The sequence below is a fragment of the Echinops telfairi genome, unplaced genomic scaffold, assembly GCF_000313985.2.
Source record: "Echinops telfairi isolate 266 unplaced genomic scaffold, ASM31398v2 ScPeMD7_25;HRSCAF=90, whole genome shotgun sequence".
In the NCBI taxonomy this organism is placed as follows: domain Eukaryota; kingdom Metazoa; phylum Chordata; class Mammalia; order Afrosoricida; family Tenrecidae; genus Echinops; species Echinops telfairi.
In genome coordinates this window covers 11,325,721-11,332,641 of record NW_022103922.1, presented here as the reverse complement: position 1 = coordinate 11,332,641, position 6,921 = coordinate 11,325,721, and the positions used below count along the sequence as shown (strand labels likewise).

Sequence of the window (6,921 nt, the reverse complement as noted above, 5' to 3'; positions counted from 1 at the left end):
ATTGACTCAATGACAGTGAATATAAATAATTGGCCCCACAAATGATTATTAACGAGCCCATCAACAGCGAGTCGATTCTGAAAAATAATAACCCTACATTGGTTTTCTGAGGTTTTAAATCTTTAGGTGTCCCCACAGAGCATCTGGTGGGTTTGAACTGCTGACCTTATGGTTAGCAGTACAAAGTTTACCCTACAGTGCCGCTAGGGCTTCTTATAGCTGTTGACATGGATGTTAGTATAAAGTTTGTCACAACTCCATTTTGTTTTTCACGTACTGGCTAAATGTTAGTCAGTACTCTCTGACTATTTGATGAATGACTAAATAAACAGACGAGCCCATCTACAAATGTTCTCAGTGGTAATATCTGAGATGCCATGAAGAGAAAACAATTAATTTGCATCTTAAGAATCATTAAATTGTGAAGTCTCTATGGATGTTAGGGCTAAATCTCTTGGATAACATTAAGCTGAAATGTTGTGCTCAGTTAAGGGGAAATGCAGCAGTTGAAGTGTGTGAATGCTTGCCAAGGGGGGCTACCGGACACATGACAAAGCAGTTCCCTAAAAAAATGTATGATGTTTCGCCTAATCATTCTGGGGAAACCTGGCCAACCTTTTCTAGATTCTTCATCCTTATATTAACAAGCTCAGTGTGATTAACAGAGAGGATTTTCAAGCTTATGCCGTCAGCTGTTTTCCGCCCTCAGAAGTCGCTGCTGACTTCAGCAACTCTGAGGCAATATTTATCAATATTAAGTGCAGAAGTAGTCAATTGCTAGTTCTTCATAATGCTGTGTACATGTGTAACTGGAACTGTTATTTATAATTGAACTTGATTTTTTTAGGCATGCCTTGCTAAATAGCTGCGTCGAGATGTAAATTATTCTGTGAAAGAGTCAAGAGTGGAGAACATAAGGCAGAAATCCATACCATGTAAAGATTTTAGAATCTCGACTGACAAGCTACTTACTGATCCACGAAAATGTCAGATAATGCAGTTTAGGCATTTTTATTAGAATTTTCATGAGAAATGACATTTGGAAGCTGGAAACTGGAAATTCTAATTTTTGTTTTGCTTTTAGTTTGCTACTGATAGAACTAAGTAGTTGATGATACTCTGAATTAAATTCGAGGACAAAGAGGAAAAATCCACTGTCAAGCATTTACTTCATAACTTTTTAAAATTATTATATCACATTTTATTGTAACAAGTATTGAGATGGATTTCATAACTGTATATTATTATAAAGATAACTACTGAGGAAACTGTACTGGATAAACTGGACATTTAATGGTACAACAAAACCAATTAATATGAGTCCTGGGAGTTCTTTTCCGTTTTATATAAAAAAGAAATAAAACCATTCCATTTTTACAAACTTCCACATTTCTTTCAGAGAGTTGACAGACAACACTGGATCAAGGTCATTATAGTTCGAGGTGAACCTGCAATGCACTGAAATTCCAGTCACATATTGCTATGCATTCGTCAAATGATAAATCAACTCTATCGCACTGTTTTAATAAGTTTGTAAGATAATAATCAAATACCTTATACTACCAGGGATATTTTTGTGTGAATTTAAACACTAGTTCAAATTTAGAAGTAAGCCATCCTCCTCTATTTAGCCTCTGAGTTATCGCTTCTGGATACATAATAGAAATGTAAATAAGCAACAAAAAGATGAGAAAGTAGTCCTCTGGAAAGCCTAGGCTTCCAAACAAGGCCTTGGATACAGATTCTAGAGGTGATATTAGATATTAGATAGAAAAACGCTCCCATTAAACACAGTATTATCCTGATTCGGAACATTCAGAAAAGGCCCCTGACTGAAACCTTTCCCTCAAGGCATGCCTCAATAAAGTGGGTAGATCCATCATTCTTTCCATGGTGCATCTGGGCTGCCCTGAGAACCTTAGGTTGTAGTCATTAGCATCTTGCCGCAATCGCACAGCTTCCTGAGACTGATTTTCATTATCAAGTACGGGTAGGAGTAAAGTCACCATTCTCTGCAAATTGGACAGCTGATGTGCAGTAATGCAAGAACTAAAAAAAGATGTCCACAGTTGGTTTCCACGGGGCAGGAGACCTGGTATAAATGATTGGAAAGGACATGTCAGTGGAGAACTGCTGACGAACAGCCACAGGTACATCCTGTTCTGTTTGAAGTTGCTCCTGAAGCTCACTTACTAGCTGTTGTTTCTTTGAGTAAATGTTGCAATGGACATTTCTGAAAAGTGCATATACCAGCGTAGCAATAAAAACAAAATTGACCACAACTGCCACAAGTACCTGGCCACTTACTCCATCTATAACTGAATCATCATCCGGTTTCAGACTTTGAACTTCACCTTGCTATTGGGCCATTCCAAGTCTCCATCTTGAAAATGATCTCCAAAGTCAATCTGGACTTGAGATCTCAAAGTCTGGCTTTTCATAGTCGGCACCTGTCTAGAACCAAGCAGTGCTGCTTGCTTTTCTTCAACAGCACAGCCTCTGGATTCAAGCCCAATCAGTTGCTACTTGAGCCCAGGATGCAAGTTCCCATTCTGCCACCATGTCTGTGAGCCCACTGCTCTCTCAGGTCCTCTCTCCACTGCAGGTAACTACCGTTACCGAAGAATAGAGATTATTTCCAAGGACTGCCCCGCCACCCTCCCGGGCAACCACTAGCTGTCTCCTTTTTTTTTTTTTTTAGTGTAGGCTCAGGCATATGCACACTGCCTAGCCACCTTGAAGGGGCGAGCGGACAGGTGAGGATGGAACCTGCTGCTGCCATGGCAAAGCCTGTGCACTTTTGCCGCCTACCCTAGAATTCGTACCTTCATATTGTTGTTGTTGTTTTTCCATATTAGTTGACCCTCATGATGTCTCTCTAAATGTTCTTTGTTGTAAAATATTCCTAATTGTTAGAAGTTAATGTAAATGTATAGGTCTTTACAAACAGTAGGTGAAATAACATTCAATGATTCATTCTCTAGGCAATCTATTTATCAATTCCATAAACAAATGAAATAAAATAAAAATGGTGGAGGATTTTAAGTGTGACTTTCTTTAGGGAGCCCTAGAAGTGTCACAGGTTAAGTGTGGGGCTGTGGTTCAATCTCACCTGCATTTCAACGGGAGAAAAATGAGTTTATCTGCTCTCGTAAGGATTTATAGTATTAGGAACCCTAAGCAGTTTTCCTCTGTCCTATAAAATCACAGATTTAGGGACTAAGGTGAGCCTGACCCAAGTCAAGGTATTTTCCATTTCCTCATATGCTTGTGAAAGCTGGTCATTGAATAAGGAAAGCTTAATATATTTGAATTATGGTATTGATGAAGAATATTGACAGTACAATGGACCACCAAAAGAACAACATGTCTTAAAAGATATACAGTCAGAATCTTCCTTTGAAGCAAGGGTGGCAAGACTTCTTCTCATGTACTTTGGTAATGCTATCAGGAAGGACGGGTTCCTGGAAAAGGGCGCCGTGCTTGATAAAGTAGAGAAGGAATGAGCAAAAGGAAGACATGCCACCCAATGGAATGACGCACTGACTGCAATACTACATGCGCTGTGGCAGCATCGTAAGAACAATGATGAGGATAACAAGTGAACAGTGTTTCCTCTGTTGGACAGAGGGTCACTCTGAGTCACACTGGCTTGCTGTCACCAAAAAGCAACCTAGGGTCATTAAGAGTCAGAATTGACTCGAGCAGATGATTTAGTTTAGAGTTTATGAATTTCTTTAAAATAGTAATCCAAGAAAGAAGATACAGCAAGTTAAACTCTGCAATGTTTATCCCTTTAGAAAAAGACAATCTGTCAGTCTTTAAAACTAGTTTGATCGCTGAGTTTATAAAGTTCTAAGGAACACACACAGAAGCCTCCATCTATATAGTGAGGTGGATTGTACCTTGTATACATTTTTAAGTTCAGATGTATATACTGGTAAAGTCCTTTCAAATGTGCAAATGTCAAGCAGTAACAGTCCCTGAGCAGATGGAATGATCACTCCTGTGAGCATCTGCTGAGGAGCAGGCTGTGCAGGGCCGTTGTTTACAAACTCGCAGAGACAGAATCAGAAGGTAATTACAGTTTTGGGGACAGATGAATAATGCATTACTGCTTAGGGGGGTGCTGTCTATGGCCCATCCTTCGAATCATCTCCCAGGAACTCTTGCTAGCAGTGTGCCAGTAGTCTCAGTAGCTTTGCTGCTTTTAATTTTTTAATAAATGGCATCTTACTAGATAGTCGCATGATTCTAAAAAGAAAATAGGGTGGAGTGGGGGAGAAGAAGGAGAAGAAAAAGCAGTAGTTCCAGCCGCATGCTTTTAACGGGACAACCACCACAGCAGATGCTTCTAGGTGCCTACAGTCATGCAGTCTTTGCAACCACAGAATGCAATCTTGTTGCAGGCAGTGATGTACTCAATTAGGAAGAAGAAAAAAATTCTGAAACTCCCATGTGTGTCCTAAAAGCCCCATTCTGGCCAAGGAAATGTCAGGTGCCATGTCTTGAGGAGTGCTCCCAGGACAGTTATTGATTTCTTGCCATGGAAAGATTTACATGGCTGTCAGGAAATGGATGCCCTGTGATGTATGCCTGCTTCCTTCTTGCGCGTATCCTGCCTCACTACTGGTCGTGAGGACCAAAACTACAGGGAGGTGATGTGTAAAGAGACACTTGATGTGGCTGCTGATTTCCTATGTGATGGCTTTTATCCGACTTTCTGGTTATGTGACTGTTAGGCTGGATTGTTTAGAGAAACAAAACCAGTCATACTCCTATATGTATAAGAAAGAACTTTATGTTAAGGAGTAATTTTATATCATGAAGGCATCCCAGCCAAGTTCAACTCAAGCTCATGAGTTGGAAACTAGCTGCAGCCCTCTTCAGACTCATGGTGCAGAAAGGTGAAGCAGAGGCAAGCGGAACACAGGCTTGTGAGTATAGACTCATGTGGATCTAAGGTCACTGGAAACATGGCCAGGTGCTACCAGCTCTCAGGATCAAGCAGCCCCTATGGAGGCAGACACAGAGTCCCAGGAAGCATAATGGCAAAAGGGGCAGAGAGCGAGAGGAGGGGTCAGCATGGTGGCTCCTATAAAAAGGTGCCCAGGAGGCATCACCAGGCTGTGACCTGACTCATCAGATGGAAGTCCATCTCCCACAAGGCTCAAAATCTAAGGCTGACATAAAATCTTAAGTGCAACAGTGACAAAGAATAACCCACTCCTTATTTATGTGTCTGTGATTGACTTAACGACATGCAGCCGACAAAGACCCCATGGATGTAAATATACACGTAAGACTCAGCCTGCTTTCAGTGCATAGAGGTTGGAACTTACAGACAGAAACTCATCCTTTCTTTGAAAGAGCAGACACAATTTTTCAACATAGTTTTATTTATCTGGATAAAATCCCTGGCGGCGAAGCAACAATTAGAAAAGTACAACATAAATTTTAGATAAATTTGTGCACTGAGGAGATTATTAGGCTATGATTCAAATGTCACATCTATATTGAAAACTAAAGAAGTGATCCTGGGATTTAGAATATAGTAGCTTCTGAGTGGTGCCCACTGTCACTGAGATGATTCTCACTCATAGTTACCCCATAGAGGACAGAGTCGATCTGAGAATGTAAATCTTAATAGGAGCAGAATGCCTCCTCGTTCTACCATGGAGCTGCTGGTAGGTGCCAACGGCCAGCATTTCAGCTGGTTAGCCACCCAGTACTGAAATTACTACCCCACCATGGCTCCACGAAGAATACTAGCAGTCATTTTTACATATATTTATCATGGAAGTGGTTTTGAAAAATAAATGGAATTAAAAGATAAGGCAAAGTTTCATGAACTTTCTGATGCCCTCTTGTATGCATGAGCTTTCTAGTCTACGTGGGTTAGTCCAAAGTTTAAGACTTGATATGAGGGTAGTCTGAGATTGATCTGAAATGTGACTGTAAAACTTTCATTTGTGTGTATTCCCCACCCCCCATTTTATTTGTTGCTTTCCAAATCAAGGTATAGTTTTAATATAAAATTTTGGATTTATATATTTTATCAGAAAATCAAGATTTAAAGCGTTTTGAGTACTGGGCCAACCTTCCAGTAAAGTTCAACTGCAGCTAAGTAACTATTGCTTCCTCTTTTCCTTTTGCTGTGCTAGGACAGGTTATATGATCCGTTACTTTAAAACCCATTCTGCTGCTGCTGGTCACTCTGCTTTGCTGTTTCCTTTCTCACTCGTGGTCCACAGAAACCCTCCAAACTGTAAGCTTCACCCAGTGAAATTTTTACTACAATGCCCTATTGTTGGCTTGGTCTAAAAGAGAATGTAACATTGAAATAATTTTCGCTAATATAATCTTAAGGCTTTTGCATTATCATTAGAGAGAAGGAAATGCAAATCTAATGCCAACTGACAACACAAAAATCTAATTAGCTGATTAAAATAGATAGATAATTCTGGTATGAATACTGCTGCCAAATTATTAAAAAAACGAAACATTTTTTTCTACATTTGCATCTACTTACTATAACCTAGCTTTTTGCATTAGCAGCCGCAGATAGCTCAAAATGTGGAGCTAGGTAGCCAGTCTCAGCAGGGAAATAGCCCTTGTGTATGGAATTACATTTTCCAAACTATGCATTATCAAGCTAATAGAGATAGAAAATAGAAGGCACTTAAGTCCTGAATGCATGCATGCATTGTTTTGTTTTTGTTTTTAATAATTAGAGACTGTGTTTAAAGATGCTCTGGGGATTACGTTTAAGATCTTTAATTGAAAATATTCACCACACAGAGTAGATTACTACCTTTTGATTCACCTGGGAAATTATTTTGCTGTTGAATCTATATGTATAGCACCAGGATTTAAAACATTGTGACTGCAATATTGACTCTTTATACATTTAGACTAAGT

The 6,921-nt window shown here is 39.7% G+C and overlaps 1 pseudogene; it reads right to left on the bottom strand.

Moving 5' to 3' along the window:
* Window positions 1-1,559: 1,559 nt before the first annotated feature.
* Window positions 1,560-2,370, bottom strand: LOC101643937 (annotated as a pseudogene).
* Window positions 2,371-6,921: the final 4,551 nt, after the last annotated feature.